At 41.0% G+C, this 18,652-nt stretch overlaps 1 long non-coding RNA gene across 1 annotated transcript; it reads right to left on the reverse strand.

Moving 5' to 3' along the window:
- Positions 1-3,601: 3,601 nt before the first annotated feature.
- On the reverse strand, positions 3,602-16,387 carry LOC117946478. Its single transcript, XR_004657039.1, has 3 exons — positions 16,322-16,387; positions 13,974-13,976; positions 3,602-3,614 (listed from the first exon to the last, which is right to left on the reverse strand). It is a non-coding gene; the product is annotated as an uncharacterized LOC117946478 (long non-coding RNA).
- Positions 16,388-18,652: the final 2,265 nt, after the last annotated feature.

Consider the following 18,652-nt stretch of genomic DNA (forward strand, 5'->3'; position numbering starts at 1 on the left):
AGCTGTCAGCCAACCAGGCTACGGTGATATCTTCTCTCGTGGGGATGGCCTTCACCCGATGATGGTCTGACTGGCACCCGACCACAGGCCACCACATCGTTATCCAGTTCGTCTTCAGCTCCACACATCCCCCTGGCCCTGCCCCATGCCCCCACACTGCTGTTAAAAGGTAAAACGCTAAAAGAACGGGCATCTGCATAAACATGGGGCTGGTACAAATGTTGGACTGTTTCCCTTGGAAAGTTGACAGGATTCCAGTATATATCCAGGCTTTCTCAAATGTGTCTTAATGTATCTTCTTGCTTCAACAGATTTTTACTCAGAAACAGCTCAGTTTACAAATTGGTCCAAGGTCTCAGTGGGGTGAGAGAGGTCACAATCATGTTTTCCTGTCAGGTCATCCCTATTTATCTATTCTGGTTCTCTGTGAGCCCTTTTTGACCCAGGTCTAAAAGTAATAGTTTCCATCCATCAGGCCTCCCGCTGGCCTGCCCTCTGCCTCAGGAATCAGCACCTCTAAGACTGTAGACATCATAGGTTGGCCTTATTCTGAACCTGAACGAGCAGGGCATCATGCAGCGAAGGAGTTGAAGACTTGACCTGCTGTGTGACCCTCCTAAATGCAAATGTTAGATGTAAAATGGCCTTGATGTAAGGAGGACAGAAGGAATGAAAGGGAGAGCAGAACAAATTAACTAAGAGACTTTCAGTCAGCAATAAAGATAAAGGACCTGTTTATGAAATGGTCATAACTCTTCTGTTGGAGAAATGCCCTAAACGTTAGAGAATATACGCCATGACATGAGATGATTTTTTCACCCAGAAAGGCTCAAATCATCCAAACAAAGGATCACCCTGCTGAAGAGTCATCCCCAACAACACACTGTACTGTTTGACCCGAGCAAAAAATAAAGCTATTTGAAAATGTTTGCAGCAAATCTATTTGGGAAAACAAATCTGGAATAAGTAGTTGTTTCCTATTCCTAAAAAGCAGTTGGCATAAATGAATAACTCAATCTCAAGTAACAATATTGTCTCTGTAAAATGCATTACGATATTGAGCCAAAAAAGCCTCAATATGTCTCTCAGTCCAGCTTGTCTTAGATTTGTTTCCCACAGAAATGACTTATAATTAAATGTACAGCAGTTTATAAACTGAAATGTTAAACCAGGAAAGTATAAATCTCGCTCTCTGACAGGCGTGTCCAGGTGAGCAGCACTTCATTTAGGAAATGAGCATCTCTGTATCAACAGTCAGCAGCTAATAAAACCTCCAGTTTGAGTTGGATATCAGGGTTGTAAAAGAATCACCTGCAGGCTTTTGGTACTAGGTTACACTCACGCATCAATAAAGTCACAGTTTAGTAGTGGAACTGGCCAGATTTTAATTTTTCTTTCAGCTTTATTGAGATTTCATTTGCCAAGACAACGTTAAAGCCATTAATCTTGTTCTCCCGACACGTCCCTTCCAATGATCTCAATGGAATGGACATAAATGTTTCTATGCTCCCAACGTCATTCACCCAAAGTGAATGAGTGTGATGGAATTTGATGACACAATGTTGTGCTTCATTCAAATATTTGTTCTCAGAATTGAACACTGAATTAAACTGCTGTAGACGTTTGGAAATGCAGACGAAAAAAAAACCACAGCGCTAATCACTTTCACAGTTGTCAACGTAAGACCAGAGCAGCGGGACTCATGGGCTCCTGTGTGCTAAACCTCTTCTACTCCAGGATGTCTGGCTGGAACAGAATCGACAAGATTCCAAAGATTCAAAACTCCTTGTAAGCTACTTCAAGCCCTTCATCGAGTGAGATTACACTTATTTGTATATATATATAAAAGAAAAAATAAATCATGCTTCTGAGTGTTAGCAGGCTGTGGTGTGTTGTCTTCATGTCTATGGGAACAGGCTGCGCTCAGTCATCTTTCCTCGATTCGTTCTCATTGCATCTTGGACGTGTAGACCCCTTCCTCATCTGTCAACGTCAATTAACCATGGCTTTCCCTTGCATCTACGTAACCGCCACCACCCCCGTGGCTGCAACAAACACACGCTCCTTTCCGTTCGTATTGCTCTCGATTCTCCGCCCTTGTCCCAGCGTGGCCCCCGTCCCAGCCGAGAGTTTCTGCCACACAAGTCGCAAGTGGAAGTGCAGCAAATTTGAGTCTGCTGGATCACACTGCCACTTTTCGCCTCGCCTCTGTCTTATTACCCGCACATTTCTCAAACACATTTTCCCAAACTGTCTAGATTCTTGCAGCAATTAAAGCATTTCTCTCATTCCCTCTTCCTTTCTTCTCTGTTCTTTTGGCAAGAGCCATGACCATGTTGGTCAGGTCGTCTCAGTGTTCCTGGGCCAAAGCTGACACAACCAATTGGAGGAGGAAACCATGATCTGACAAATAAAAGGAACAGAGGATTACAGCAAAGAGGACGTCTGGGGTTCGAGGAGCAGAGAGAATCACACAGGGCGTGCCATTGTTTCTCAAACACCGATCCTTTTTGGCATCTGTCAGGTCTTTTCTTTCCTAAACCCAAAGAGCTGTCCTGCTCTAGCAAAAACCCTCATAAAAGAGACATAGAAAGGTTGCAATGAAAATAAGAAGCATTTGTGTGGCTTAAGGGCTGTTGGCGTATTGCATTGAACTGGAATATGAACACTCTTCTGGGGTAAGAGAGTGACGATGAGTAGATGAGAGCTCTGACGTGTAATGGGGATGCTCTCTGTGAAAGTGATGAGTCACTCATACTTACGGCAAATATGCTTGATAAAGAGAATGTGTAACATTATATGAAGATGATAGGTTGGTTGGTTGCAGTTTCAGCCTGTTTTATTTCCAAAAGCACAGCAATACTGGGATCTCTGGGAGTCGGGAGTAGCACTTGTTTCCATTGGCCACATATTTTTTTTTAAACTGGCCAGACAGGATTCCGAAAATAATACAAAATGACAGCACATTTTCCACTGGGCCTCTACTTTGTTTCTTTGTGCCTCTGTACGTGTTTTGCAAAAATGGTTGTTGAAATTGTTCTCCATTATTTTACCTCAATTTTTGTTGCTTCTTCACTTAATAATATATCAATATGTCAGTGGCTTCTTTCAGACATGTACCTTGACATGTTACTGTGAATGCAACTCAATAGAGTTACTTTTACACAAGTCATGATCTCACTAGGTTGGATTCAGGAGCTTTTATTCCACCACACAGGTCTCAATATCATGTTGAAACAAAGTACATAAATGCATCACTTTCTGTGCAGCAGAGGATTTGTCTTGCAAAAAACCTTAATACAGATTTTGTCAAAGTACAATATGTATATTTCTGCCACTATGGGTCTCTTTACCAAAACAATTGATGGTAAACAGACTTTTGATGACGTTAGGAAGTTACGTGGAATTATGGGAGTCATAGTTTTTAGTGTTAAACACCATCGCTGATTAGAATGCATGTGTTCACGGACGAGTTTACCCATTCAAGGTTATTCAAATAACGTTTAGTAAAGTTTATTGATGTTATTCTAATAAATGAATTTTCCCCAACATAATTATGTTTTTCTGGATTTGATTTGTATTGATAGCTGACCATATAGCTAATAAGCCAGCAGCTAAAAGACAAAATATTTAACATGTCAATGTCATCTTATGGAATGGTTTCAACACCTGGAATATCCGGCTCGGGACGACGACGACGTCAGATGGCCGTTGTGCAGCATTAGAACATCTTCCAGCTTTCCAGAATGACCTCCCTCTCTGCTTTTCTGTAATCTTAACTTTTCGTTTGGGGCTTAACCCACCTTTTGTTGGGTTCATTTAGCTAACCATAAAGACAGACAAAGAAATTCTGGAGGGAGGAGATTTTCAACACGGATAACGGTAGCGCTAACGGAGACGTAGCTATTGTTGGATGGCCGCTCTTGTGACTCAGGTGCTTGGGTCTAACATGGTCTGTTTTGGTAAATAGACAGCTATATGTCCCGGAGCTGTTATCAGCTGTCCTCCCAACGGAGTCTCTCTGCACCGGTAGAGTGAGGCAGACAAAACGGGATGTGCTAGCTAGCTAAAGTAGCATTAGATCAATTGTCTATCTATACAGCTAGCGTTAACGTTTCTAGTGAACTTGTTTGTGGGTTAGCCCAGTGCTGTTAACCTTGGTCAAAACAATCAGCATTAGCATTAATGTTACCTACTTGTCAACCAGCACATTGTACTAAAGTTAGCTAAAAAGATATTGAAATGTATAAATAAATAAGAGCTCTGCTGTATTACTGTGTTGTAACGTAACTGTAAAAATTGCAGGTGGCCCCAACCACAGATCCAGAGCCAGAACCACCTGCAGGAAGCAATAGGAGGAGAGAGGAGAGGGGTGAGAGAGCACAAGACTACAAAAAAAAGAGAAGAAGTTGAGTTAGTAACATGCATTAATGGGATGAGGTGGCACACAGATGGAGAGAAGGAGGAGGAGAGAGGTGCTTAGTGCATCATGGGAAGTCAAGGCCTATAGTAGAATAACTAAGGGACGGTTCAGGACTCACCTGAGCCAGCCCTAACTATAAGATTTAACAAAGAGGAAAGTCTCAAATGTGGAGACGGTGTCCGCCTCCTGAACCCAAACTGGAACTTGTTTCCACAGGAGTGGAGCCTGATAGCTGAACGCTCTGGCTCCCATTCTACTTTTGGAGACTCTAGGAACAAAAAAGGATTATGGTTACGAGGATTTTTTTCTGTGACATTGTATGATTTACAATTACCCCTGAACGTGTCAACTGGGTGACTGTGTTATAAGGTTACGAGTAACTAGAGGGTGAAAGGTTGTATGACGTCACGGGTGACTAAAGGAAACCACCCGTGTCTGGAAAATAAAATAACTGATTTCACTGTTAGATTGAAATTGGGTGGAAACATTTGGGATAGTGTAGGAACCACAACTCATAAAAATATGTAACATAGGTATGGTAGTTTTTAGACATTTTAATGCCCAAATGTTTCATTTTGAACCTTCAATATCTGAACCACTTTTTTCGTTACAGTTGCAACACAATATGTTTTTTAAACCAACGTGTTGCATGTTATATGTACCCTTTTGGCACCGATTGAGACGGTAATGGAACATGAATAAAACTGTTCCTCTGACCTTTCTACAGTGAAGCAGTGGTGTAATGGGGAAACAACCCACTTAATCATTGAAAGTGGGGGACAGGACAGAGGGAGACAGAGGCATAGGGTAATGGAGGCAGCCAATGTTGAACTTTTTTTTTAATATCATTAACTGCATGTCCACTTTCATTTGTTCCCAGGCTGGTACAGCACAATGTGTGTGTGTGTGTGTGTGTGTGTGTGTGTGTGTGTGTGCATGTATTATGTGTAAGAGAAAAGAGGGTATAGTAAGGAGACAGAGGACAAACACAAATGTATCTGACAGAGCTGGACAAAGTCAGATCCATCCACATGAGAGTGCATACTTTGGATAGGATCTGCTCATTATTTATTACTTTCATGAACATAGCATGCTTCCAAACATCATTAACAAACCCAGCACAAATCCTGTCTTATTTTTAAAGCCAGGTGTACCGAAAGCACAGGAGGACAAATATAAAATATCCTGGCAATCAAGGGCTTTTGACCACGTCCAGGTTGGAAAGTCCTAAATTTTCCCACCTCCGGTTTGGGTCAATAAAGTTAATCATTAAAAGCTATTTATTTTAAGGGTTGCAGTGTTTGGTTTCCATTTCTATTTCTCGTGGGAAACACTAATGTTCAAGAAATGAAACACATGCTGCTTTTGCTTGATCCTCAAATGTAAATTGTCTAAATTATGTTGTTGAATAGGCTTTTTAACAGACCTTGAGAGGACCCTGAAACATACTAACATGAGCTTTGATGACTGTTACTGCAGTGTGTGTGCTAAAAGCGATCCCTGTAAATTTACAGCCCAGTCTCATGGCAGTCCGTGAAATGGTGACGTTGTTTAATGTATTGATTTTCTTGTTTTTTTTGTGGTGGTGAGCACGATTTTTAAACTAATGTATTTTAATGGGATGCATCTTTCGTGATAACAGCATGAATATGGTAGCTAGTGGTATTGAAAAGCAGACAATCTGTGTAAGGTGGTTGGTTTGGGTGGTGGATGGGTCAACCAGAGACTCGGGGATCGCATCCCGCCCGTGGCAGTTCCTTTCTGCGTTCTTCTTCTCCTAACGACACGTGTCCCATTGTTGTAGCACGTCTTACATGTGCCGATCCGTCCCATTTTTGTTACCTTGCATGTGGCGTTTCATTTCCTCATTGTTGCGTCCCCCAGAAGCCGCAGATTCTGTCCCGGTGGCTGTTGTTGTCCCCAGGCTGCTGCAGCCCGCTCTCTATCTCTCTTTTCGTGAAATGGTCACATTCTCATTTCATGTTGACCACCACAAAATAAGCAAGAAAATCGTGTCCCTGTTTATGAATCGATAGATCAAAATAACGTGACCATTACACGAACTGCCGTGAGACTGGGTTGAACTCTACACAGATAGACTGAGAGCTTATTTGTAATTAGGGAGAGATAAAATTGAATGTGATTACTACAGCAGCGCAGCATGCTGGGCTAATGTAAAAGAGCACTCATCAACTCCACGCCACAAAACCAATATGAAAAACATCTGGTCCAAGATCTCCCACTTCCCATAGCAATGTGCTTGAGTGGATTGTGGCACTGTGACTTTGACGGTGTTCTGCATTTCTTTCTTTTTTTAAATTTGACTTGAGTGGATGCTTTCATGCCATTGCCTCTGTTGCGCTTGAGGCAGAAATAAGACTGTGGAGGTTTGCTATTGTTCTGTTTTTATCACCGTCCGACAGTCAGAAATGTGGTAATTCCCATTATACTGTTACTGGGTGGGGGTGAGGTCTATACTGTGCTGCGGTGCTTTGTCAAATGAGTGAAATAAAGACCATGTTTGAGGAATTTTCATGCAATGAACAAGCAAGCAATAAATAGGCAGCATTAAGAGAAAATATGTACAAAGTTATTCTGGAGTTTACCATTGGCTCCAGCACTGGATGCAACTACTCTCCATGAAAAATAAAGGTTAATGAGAACTGGGATGGTTTGAGTTGCTGCATCGTCTTCTTGACAGTTTAAACTTGCTAGCTGGTATTTTTTGATAAAAACTGATATTATGATGGAAGGGAAATAAGCACAGACATCTGAGTCAGCCATGGTGACAAGCTTGTGGACAGTTTACTCTTGGCATTTGTGATCACAGGCCTTTTTCACAACAGATATGTTTACTTGTCATTGTAGGAAAAGCTTAGGTTTTAACAAAACTTCCTGGATTGCTCCGTTGGCACAGGGAATTCCACAAGATGCATGTATTTTTGCTGATGTCCGTTACCTTCTGCTTTCTTTGTGTTGGAATTCTAAACTCTGTCCAATTCGAGTTCACTCTCGCATGATTATTTTGCAGTGGCTCCGTGCTGAGTTTAGCACCACCTGTGACGATCATGATTGGTTTAAAGAAAGGCCGTTAAACCAGAGCATGTTTTCCAGCGTGTGGATGGTCTATCAAAGTGACAGTCAACCAGCGTTACGGATGTGTTAGGACAGTTGAGGGCTTTAGCTTTGCTGCCAATTTGACTTGGTGGCCACTTGTGGTATTGCAATGAAAAAAGGAACTAGCCTAAATGCTTTTTAGGCTAGTGGGACGTCTGTAAAACTTTTGACAGGACACCTCTGACTGCAAAAAAGGTCACTAATTACTCTTTGCATTATGAATTTCTGTGTGTATAATGTCCTCCCAATGTCTATGGGCTGAGCAGAGACAAACAAGGAAGCTGGAAAACTTTATTGGCTTAAGCGCTGGGCGAACAATTTTCATTCAGGTGACTGGGCACCCCCTTTGAGACTAGTATCCAGTCATCATTACAACACATTTCCGGTCAACATGCACAATACCAGGACTCTGAAACCATAGCAGCTGCATGGAATTCAGCCATTATCAATGTAATTATTTACAGCTGTGATTTCCTATTGTGATATGTCATCATGTCTTCTTGTGTAAAATGCCTACGGTTACGATACAGATCATAGTTTTTGCAGGAACCATTATTGGCCCTGTACTTTGGACCAATATGTGTAATTTGAAAAACACAGTGCCGGTATGATAATTAGCAAGAAGCCAGACTAAACAGTCTAAAGCCACATTTGATCCGTTTTTAATCCCTCTGCCACTCTCGGCCAAGCCATTTAAAAGCTCTCCCTCTCTTCTTTGGTGTAACGTCATTTTCACCTAGTGAAAAATATCCACTTTCCTGGTTGTAGCAGCTTTAGTTGATGTTAGCCTCCCTTAGGACCTTGTAAGGTGTATTCAGACATAAAAGCAATTTTCCAAATTTGCACGCATTGTTTCGAGGGAATTTGACCGCTTGACCATGTGTAGTCTGTTTCTTTGGCCGAGAAAGCCAATATTCTGACAAAGTCATTAGATGTAAGCTAGGTCGCATCATAGGCTACATGTCTTTGGGAGTGTGTGCCTGTGTTCATTGGTGGACATAAGGATTCCCCCGTGTTTAAAAAAATGCAGCAAAAGTGGCCCTCTTGGATGCCCTTCCAGTTAAGAAAATGTGATAAAGTGCTTTGGTGCCTTTAAATTGAAAAACAAACATGATAAAATGGCAGTGGAGACAGCGTATTGACGTGCTCTCTAAGCTGCCCTTAAACAGAAAATGACATGACAAAGTGCCCTCTAGAGTGCCCTAAAAACTGAGAAGACGAAATGCAGTGCCATGTTGGCCGCCCCTGATAACTTTCTGTGTTGCAGGTGCCCCACCACATGCAGATTGTGCCCTTTTGTTGGTTTGCCTATGCCCCAGACAACCCGAGTCCACCTCTGCCTGTGTGTGTTAGTGTGGTAAATCAGCCTCAGACTGAACTTACCAGAAAGCCTTTTTTTCTATTTCGCTCCAGTCTCTCTTCTGTTTTCCTCATGTCTCTGTACATTTATGAAGATTTATAAAACTCCAAGAAAAGCCTAAAACTTTTGGCTCAAGTTGACACACTGTCAACTCACCTAGAGCCATTTTCTCCATCGTTTTTACCACCTCTGGCTAATTTGTGGCCTTAAGCGCTTACATTCCTTTTATATGAAATCACGCAATGTCAAAAACTCACTTTCTGTCTTTCCACACCTTTAAAGCTAAAATTTGATTAGTACGTTTAAAATCACTCCTGAATGTTAGTTGATTGACCACCAACCCCAGAACCCCCTGTAAGATCTTGGGGCAGGACTTATTGATTATTTTTATTTGATTCTGTTTTACCATACTTTGTTCATGCTAAGCTAGAGTACAAAATTAAAGTATGTTGTGTAATGTAAGCTAAGCTGCTGGAAAGCCTTTAATGTGAAATAGATAGCAGAATGGTTGAGTTTGCATTAAAACAACAAGTTAACATGGCAAATGCAAGAAGATTAAAAATCAAGAAGGTCACTTTATTAATATTTAATACAATGAATGACAGGGGGAATTCTGGGGGAAAAGGCCTCACCCTAATAATAATAATAACAATGGCTTAAAAAAAGACCCGGTTCCCTCAAGGCAAGCACAGTCCTGGCTGTTTGACAATTTACTGCACTGACTGTGTTTCTCACTTTGAATAAACAGTTGACGTAAGTTCTTTAAAAGTAAGGAAGATTACTGCAGTGGCATCAACAACTTGACATTTCTGACAGGAAGATTTGTGCAGTGGAAATGATGAATGATCTCAGTTGTAGAGGCAATTGTACTTCTCTCAGCGGCTGAAGTGACTAGTGACCCTGGGGTGCGCTCTTTAGGGAGTTACAACGATTAAGAGGCACACTCACTTCAGACATTATGTCCCTCACCGTTCCTCAACTCGATGACGATGTAATGCCCAATGCTGCCGGATCACATCTGTGACAGACACCTCTTCCATTATTGCCTCTGCCTTAGAGGAAGTCTTCTCATAGATCACCTTAAGTGTCTTGCTTACACTTCAGTCTCCTCATAAACAATTCTTAAAGCTAGGAGGACAAGAGCCTTACAGAACATTTACACAATGCTAGTAGTACTGCAGTCAGGCATGTACTATTCCCAAGTAACTTCTTATTAAAGTCATTTATAATTTTCACATCATCCTGACATGGTTTATTTCACTTAGAAAATACAATAAATAATTTTCCAACTGTCATTTCTGAATAAATTACAGATCCATCAAACTGTCAGGCTGCAGGAGAAACTCAGTAGATAAAATAGTGGGAAACACAAGTTTGGCCTCTGGGTATTGTTACACATTCCCTTCGGTTTTGCGGCGCTATCTTTGATGTTTTCACATGCTTCTCCTGGGTACTGGGGCCAAGCAGCCAGTCTGGACCAAACACCGGGCAGGAGGAGTCACGGGGAAACCCAAATATTATTTCACAGAAATCCAATATGTGGGTACAAGTATGACAGCAAATAAGTTGGCCCCCGTCCTTGCTGTGCACCACCCACAGAGCGACGCCCGCTAGCGTTGTAAAATCCTACCCTCTGTCTGGATGACCTCACAACTCGGACCTCTGGTCAGGCCAGGGTCTCCAACCAGGGTCCAATAAGCCACCCTGTTACTCGCTAACACTCTTTTTATTTGTCCTCCTCGCTCTTTTAGAATGCTAACAGCACATAGTTGCAGCAAATCAGACTAGGATGCCAAGTGTCAGTTGAACACTGCAGTAGGTACGCCCAGATTAGCGTGGGTTGCGGCCTGGCGCCTCCATTGTTCTTCTTTGTTATTTCAGAACCTAAAATTTAAGGGAAAAAAACTCCATCCACAATGGTTTTCACTGGCCAAGCCGTCAGTGAGGGTCGTGTGAGCTCTGGTGAAGAGGTCTTTCTTGCAGTCATGTGGCCCCAGACTTCCGAGAGTCTTCACACAGGCTGCACGAAGATAGCTGCACCGCTTTATGCTGCGTCATAGCTCTTTGCCAGGCATAATTACAATGTCAGTCTGTTTAAAAAGCCGTCTTACGGGAATGTGAGGGCCCCATTACTGCATCAAGACCATGCGCTAGGGGCTGTGGGGCCATAAAACACTCATCTGTGACCAGCAGTAAAAGAAGCAGTGGAGCAACAAAAAGAACGGCACTCTGACAACGCAGTATTTAGTGCAATAATAATCACACCCCCTTTTTGCTTTTATAGCATGTAAGCTTGATTGATTCATTGCCTTGAGAAGAGAACACATGGAAATGTACTTGTGACAGTGTGTGTGACCATGGCAGCACCGTTTCCAAGATCTAACCTCACTCATGAAGTGCCGTGGTGTGTCTTAAGTTGGGAAGGTAAGAGGTTCCTGTGCAGTATACGTGGTGCAAGTCTTGAATTGCTCTTGATCATGCGATTCTTATTACTTTGTTTGAATGAAATGCAACTTATTTCAATTTCTAGCGACTGAGCTAGTAGGTGATCCGTAGCTCTCGGGGGGACAATGGAATAGCAGACATGGCTGTTGGGCAGTTTATAGTCACATATGTGTGAATAAATCTTAGCTTTCCAACTACATCAGGATCCGTTGTGACCAGGCACACTGCCACTTGTCTTTCATCATGATTTCTTACCATTTCAACATGCCGTTCTGTTTAATAACTGACTTTATTAATCGAAAAAGCCCATGGGTACAAAGGCTTAAATCTTCTTGTCGTCCTCAGGCAGTTTTCAAAGGCCAAAAAGACAAATGTGCAGTGTAGTCAAGCCAATATAAAAAATAAAAAGGGTATTTTAATGTCCCAATGATATGAGTCTAAATGGGATGGGGGGGCTACATCCTCATCATCATCATCATCACCATCATCCTCTCCTGTTGCTCTACAGCGATGGAACCAAGACTGAACTCTGGTTAAAGAACACCCAGAAAACAATAGAAAAAGAATTGGTGTTTCCACACTGACCAGCACGTCCCCATACCTAAACGATTGAATAGGTCAACTTTAACAGACTCCTAAAACGAATGAAGGAACTCATTATGTGACTGTAATCATGTGACCGTTCTATTTAACGTAACGGTTAGATTTTTAAACACGTAGTTAACGTTGTGAAATCAAACCAAAGTTGAGGAAACTACTTAGTTTGGGTCAGTAAAACATTAGGGATTAACTTGAAAGGAGTCCCGTTAAACTACCAAAATGAGGATGTAACTTGACATCTTTGCGTCCCAGACTAAGGTCTGTGTAACTCGGTTAATTTTAAAATAAAAGTTATCTTTTGTGTTTCACATGGGACACAAACCCCCGTCTCCTGAGTCCTCATGTGGATTTTGACATTCTTATACTTTGCCACCTTACTTCCTCATTTGCTGTTGTGATAATTACTAGGTTGCCGCCTAAAAAGAAATGTAATTAAGGGCCATAATGAGCTGCGTGCATAATCGACCTATACAGTCGTTTTCTGGGTGAGGAACATCTGCACTGACAGAGAACTCATTCACTGACCAGTTTTGTCATCTTGTAAGAGGAAAGTTGGTTCCGGTAAGTGACAGCATGTCATGTTGCACTTTACTATGTTGGAAGGGTTTAAAGTATGCATCCTAATTGGTGGTCTGAAGAGATAATACGGAATTTGATGTTACTCAACTAATATCCAACTATCTTAAGGGTTTTATGTTGGGACTGTCCTACAAAAAACGACTTTGAATGAAGAAGTTTATACAATAAGCAATTACGACCAATATTTATGTTTTAGTGCGACCTTTGCAATTATAATAGGAGCAAAGCAGGGGTAAGAGGGGCAAATTCTTATAAATGGAGATTTCTTTTTCACTTTACAAATCAAACGGAACTACAGTATGTCACCTTCTGTGTCACATAACCTAAGTGAACATAAGTGAAGGAATATAAGAAAAATACTCATTAACCAAAATACTCATTAACCAAAAACTCACTCTTTTCCAAACCTCATAAAGTATTTTTGTTACCTAAACAAACTGCGACCGATTCACAACGTAAATGACGTGTTTCAAACCGTGACCATTACGTTTAGATTTGAGGATGGAAAACGCTCCTGGGGGACGTATTTCCTGCCACTGCTAGGGCCGCTGATTTATGACACTCCTACGGGTTGTATTCGCGGGCTGGAATAAACGGACTATATTGTTGTATGGTTTGGAGGACTCGTCGAGGTTATGCATTCTCATCACAGAGAAACCATATGAGTCTAAAGGAAAAGGCCCGAGACGGACCTTTTGTTGTTTTTTTATTATCGGCTGTTTAATTAGCAACATTCACACTTGGTTAAACAAACCAGACAAACATATCAATCATGCCAGGGTTTGTTTGAATGAAACACGGGAAAGAACTTTGGTCATTTGTTACGTAAGTCTAATTTTCCATTTGCTTATAGAGCTGTTTTGGCCTTCACCAACTCTTGAGTGAAAGACCTATTTGCCCTTCAGCTTCTTATACTCCACTATGTTCAGATAGTCTGCTGTTTGGTGCTGGGCAGGTAGTTTCTGGTGTTTTTTCAGAGCTTTATCAGTGAAAAGAGCTGCTTGCTGCTGGAAGCAAGGCTGATAAGAGCAAACTGGACCAAAGTATTACAGTTGTAGGCTGTCAAGCCAAGACAATAAATTACAAGATGCTAAAAAGATCTGTAAGCGGTAATTCTCTGCGGGTTAGTTACTAGGAGACTACTTTCACATTAAACACAGTAATTTGATTCATTGTTATATGAAAATATTCATTATAGCAGATTTATGGTCAGAATTACATCAGGCATAGGCAACAAATTGCATTAAGGATGATTTGGTAGACGTTAGACAGCTAAAAATGGGTTAGGGTTGTAATGTTAAATAATGAAAAACAGTTGATTCTTACATTAGAAGCCCCCTTGTTATGAGTTGAGAATTGAACCTGGGTCACTGCAGTTAAAGGGAAAAAGTACACCACTCCAACCACAATGGCCTTGATTTCCACTGTGCTATTTCCATGTCAAACCACTGCCTGTTTCTAGTCATGCCTCCTTCATGTAATCCTTTTATGGTGGGAAACTGTATTTCTCACTTATATAGTTTAAGATGTGGTGCTTTTTCCGCCAAATTTGAGAACACCACACTCATAGGATTGTCGTAGGATTTATCGCTCATTGGGAAAGATAACAGTGCATTGATGCCGTTTTAAAAGGACAAAAATAGACTGGGATATTCCCAAGACAAAAAAAGCTGAATATATTATGTAACATTTGTCCAAAAAGACATATACCGAAAGCATTTGTTGTCAATCATCCAAAGAGGAGTGTCTTTGGCTAATAAACGTATGGTATTGTATCTAAAATATAGGCTATTCCTATGATTGAAATGAATATGAATGGAGAAATCTGTCTCCATTCCTGTCATTTTCAATTATACGGCAGAGCCACGACTGTGCAAAACTATGATTCTGCGCGGTTTCAAAGTAAGAAAATAATAATGGGCAAATGTAAAGGAAAACTATGAATCTCACGCTGGACTTTGACAAGTTAAACATGTATTATTTCTATTGTCCGATCTGATAAATGAAATAATGATAGCCATTGCAAAAGTTAATACTTTTTGAAATCTGATATTCTGAGAACTTTGTACTTTATCCTCAATCTTCTGTTCTCTTCAAAAAATCCTACAACTCAGCAGGTTAGCCAATCTTCATGCCGTCAACGCAGCATATCAGACAAAGATTTTATCATAGACAAACACACACGTGGCACCACATGGAATGCTCTAACATATCGGACTTCGTGTGATGTATTGTTCACACAAAAACATCCCAGAAACGTTCAGGTTTATACTGTGATCAAGGCAAAGGTCCAAATGGCCTGAACCAATAAAAGATGGAAGATATCCAACATTTCTGGAGAATGGTAGAGTGAGAAGTGCTTGGCTCAGTTTGCTCCCTCCATCCAAGCAAAGCTTTCGACTGGAGGCCCGTCTTCAGTCTCTTGACTGGATGCCATGGGAGCAGGCCGCAGCAGAAAAACAGGTCAATACTGACTGTTAATGCCACGATTAGATGGTTTGTGGTCTGACCATTTTGGAAGACTGAACAAAAAAACATTTTACTGGGGTTCATAAACCTCTGGATGTTAGAAGGGCTCCTCTATGAATCCTTAAGTGTTGAAGGCGGTATGTTAAACTCAAACTACAGAAATGATGAAATGTAGAAGTATAGAACTGCAGAGTGTCAGGGGAGTCTCCAGAACATGCTGGAGGATCAAACTATACTGCATCTGGTGTTATACAGGCCAAATATAAAAAGCTAGTAAAGATTGATGAGTGGTAAATGATAATCACGTAGGATAGGAAGGGATAAAGTACGCTACAGTGCAGTGTGGGTAGATGTAACAACATTGTTTCTCTGTCAGTGAAACTTAATAAAACACAAGTCATGGCCGGGAATTCCCCTGAACCCTTTTTGAGTTGTACACAGGGATCTTAGTCATTTACTTACTTGTAAATATTACAGTAAACTGTTTTGCAACTAGCAATTCTCATTTACTGTCAATTGAATCTGACTATTTTCACGATTCGTGGCTTTATTGTTTTGTCTTTCAAATGTCAGAAGATTCTTATTTCCCAGAGTCCAAGGTGATGTCTTTGAATGTCTTTGATCAAGAAGTTGTAAACCCAAAGACATTCCATTTACAACAATGTCAAACAGAGAGAAAAAAATGGAAAAAGTGCTCTATAGCTCCATATAGCTGTAAAGTCAAACCAAGATTAAAGTTCATGTTCGCTAAGAAATCAGTATATGAATCATTTTTGTTTGTTTTTACAAGAAACCATTCTTTTTTATTTTAGTTATTAATTATCTGTCAGTTAACCAGCTGGGGCCCGACATTTTTTGCCATTGCTAATTCTCATCTTTATTTTCTCTCTCCGTGTGTTACACTGATTCCATGCACATGGGAGTTTTGACAACTGGTCACGTGATCATGAGACAGCTAACACTAGCTCATCTACCCTCCTTTGTAATATTGGATGAACAACTTGGTGGGGGCTTAACAGATGCTGATAAAACTTGAACAAAAAGTCTAATGGGAATATATGCTAACATTAGCAAGGGGATTGTTTCTGGGGCTCCAACCCTGAAGGGTTTCTCCAAAGCCCCAAATCTTTTAGGGTCTTAAAATACCTTCAACTCCGTGTCATTTTCCCTCAGTCTCTCTGACTGGGCCGGCAAATCAATGGAGCAAAAAGTTGCTTAGCTGAGGAAATATGCAATAAAGGATAACTTACATGGTTTTCCCAACTCATGTACAGATTTTAGGATTTTATCGAATGGCTTGAAAAAGTAGTGGACATAGCTGCCGTAACCCCCGGACCCCCCAACCCCTACAGGTTTGGGCTGAGCCCTGACCGTTTACAACGTCTGGCAACGCCCCTGATTGAAACTCAAATATACCAATACCAATAAGTCCTCAACATTTTAAATCCTGTAAAGTGACAGAAATTGCTAAAGGAACTTTATATAACCACAGCTGTGTGTTTGTTTAAAGAAGGCTAAATATGTGTTGCATTAACATTTGTATCCTATGCCCTACAGACCTATAACATGTTCCTGTTGACAGGGCGTCTGCTAGGAACACTGGCTCTAAAATGTCAGTCAACAGCTGCACAGAGTTGCCAAATCTTTCCAAACAAAGTAGCTAGCACTAGCTCCAAAAGTCGCTAAAAGTCACTTGATTTCTTCAAATGCTCAATAGCATATTGCATAAAGCCTAGTTGCTGAGTCGGCCGATTGCCTGCTGCACGGCGCAAGAGAAAAAGGAAAGAAGAGAGACCCTGTGGTGTTGCTATAATTACTATGAGCGGCATGCATAGAAATCAATTACAATATGATATATCTTGCTTTTCCTCTGATGTTGTAAAGTCACTACATTTGTTGCTAGTTGTTTTTCAGAAATAAATTCCCCAAGAGGATCTGAAAAGTCTCTAAATTTAGGAAGATAGGCGCCAAATTGGCAACCCAATTTAAACATTTGTTTTCCACAAATATGTCCAGAACAAGATTGCACAACAACTGTGGTAGCATCCTAGTTCTTTATTTCAGTTTGACTTTAAATACACATAAAACTGTTTGTGTGATGTGTTTGCTACTGTTGTGATGTGCTGATTTCGTGCCCTTGGTGCTGTAGTCATGGCATTTTACAGCAGGGACAAGAAAAATGTTGTGGAAAGCGAATAGATTACAACGTTGATGCCAGTATGAAAATGAAGATTACATTGATGTTATTGAAGGGTGACTCATCCGATGAGCTGCAGTCTCATCCGACAGGGAAGCCAGCAGACCAAAACACAACTGTGTATTACATCCAGTAAGTGGTGCATCATCTGATTTGATGTGATTTAAGCAAGTGCATCCCCTTGAGAGGACAGAAATTATACTAATGTCTTGTATACTAACAATGAACTAATAGTAGTTTGAAGTTGATCGGAAGCCAGCTCAAAGTGGACTTTCTAAGGTCACGTTGAAAATAAAGAGTACCCAAGAGGAGATTCTTTTCTTATGGTTATCATTATGTGTACAAGGAGGATTTGGCTCGATGTGGAAGCACTAAAGTAGACATAATAAACAGCAAAACTGCATCCTTAGGGTTAGTACATCTGTATAAAATCATCTTCTCTATTTCTGCGAGGACCAGCTGAAACTTGTTTATTTGCTAAAGTCTGTTCTGTTCAGCTCATTCTGTTTTGCCCTAAACCATGTATCTGTCTCTGTTTGTGAGGGAAATGAATTTTCATTTTTGAGTAGCAGATAACACCTGCTGCTGCTTTAGCTGGAAGTAACACAAGTTAACACACATGTGGATTTTAGCCCTTTGGTGGTTGGTAAGATGAGAAGAGTGGCAAACTCCAGAAGGGAAGCCCTGCTGTGACTAATATATAACCTAGCATGAGTCATCCTGCCAAGACCCCACATATATGATAATCCTTTACATTGTAATGTAGCTGCATCAGTTGCAGGACAAGGTTTGCATCTACCCTCTCTGATCATCTTCAGATGTTCCTACTCTTGCTCGGGGGCTAAAAGAGGGCAAAGCAAGGGTGGACCACGGGTAAAAGTAAATTAACCAGGAGTATCAGTCATCTCCCAAAGGCTCAGGATGTTTTATTTTATACAATGCTTCCTTTACTAATGCCATTGATTTGATTTGTCCAAGGTAAAGACACACTTCAGCGCAGCTTTAATCACTCGGCGACTTTGGATTTTTGTAAAAGGGTGCAAGCGTGCAACAGAATGAGTGACTGGTTGGTATTTCATCATGAGATGACAACGAACAATCAGGAAGACTGATGTAATGATGAAATAAATCACGATTGATACATGGCACCATCTCGCTGCATACCACAGCCCAACAATATCACTGTTTAAGTACCAGAAATTATTAAGAACTTGTGAGTGAGTCTCAGCGGTGATGAGGATAGTCTGGCTGACCCTTACCTCAAAGAAAACCCCCAGCACGTGCCAAAAACTCCATGAACACAAAGATCACATGAAGGTCACAATTTAGTTAGAATTGGAAGTACGTGCAACTACAGGTTAAAACCCTCCTGGATGCAGAAAGGTGTGGTACTCGTTTGAAGTGATAACTGCTAAGCCTCCGCAAAGCAAGTACAGACTCTTTCCAGACCCACAGCTCATAC

Source organism: Etheostoma cragini, chromosome 6 (assembly GCF_013103735.1).
Source record: "Etheostoma cragini isolate CJK2018 chromosome 6, CSU_Ecrag_1.0, whole genome shotgun sequence".
Classification (NCBI taxonomy): Eukaryota; Metazoa; Chordata; class Actinopteri; order Perciformes; family Percidae; genus Etheostoma; species Etheostoma cragini.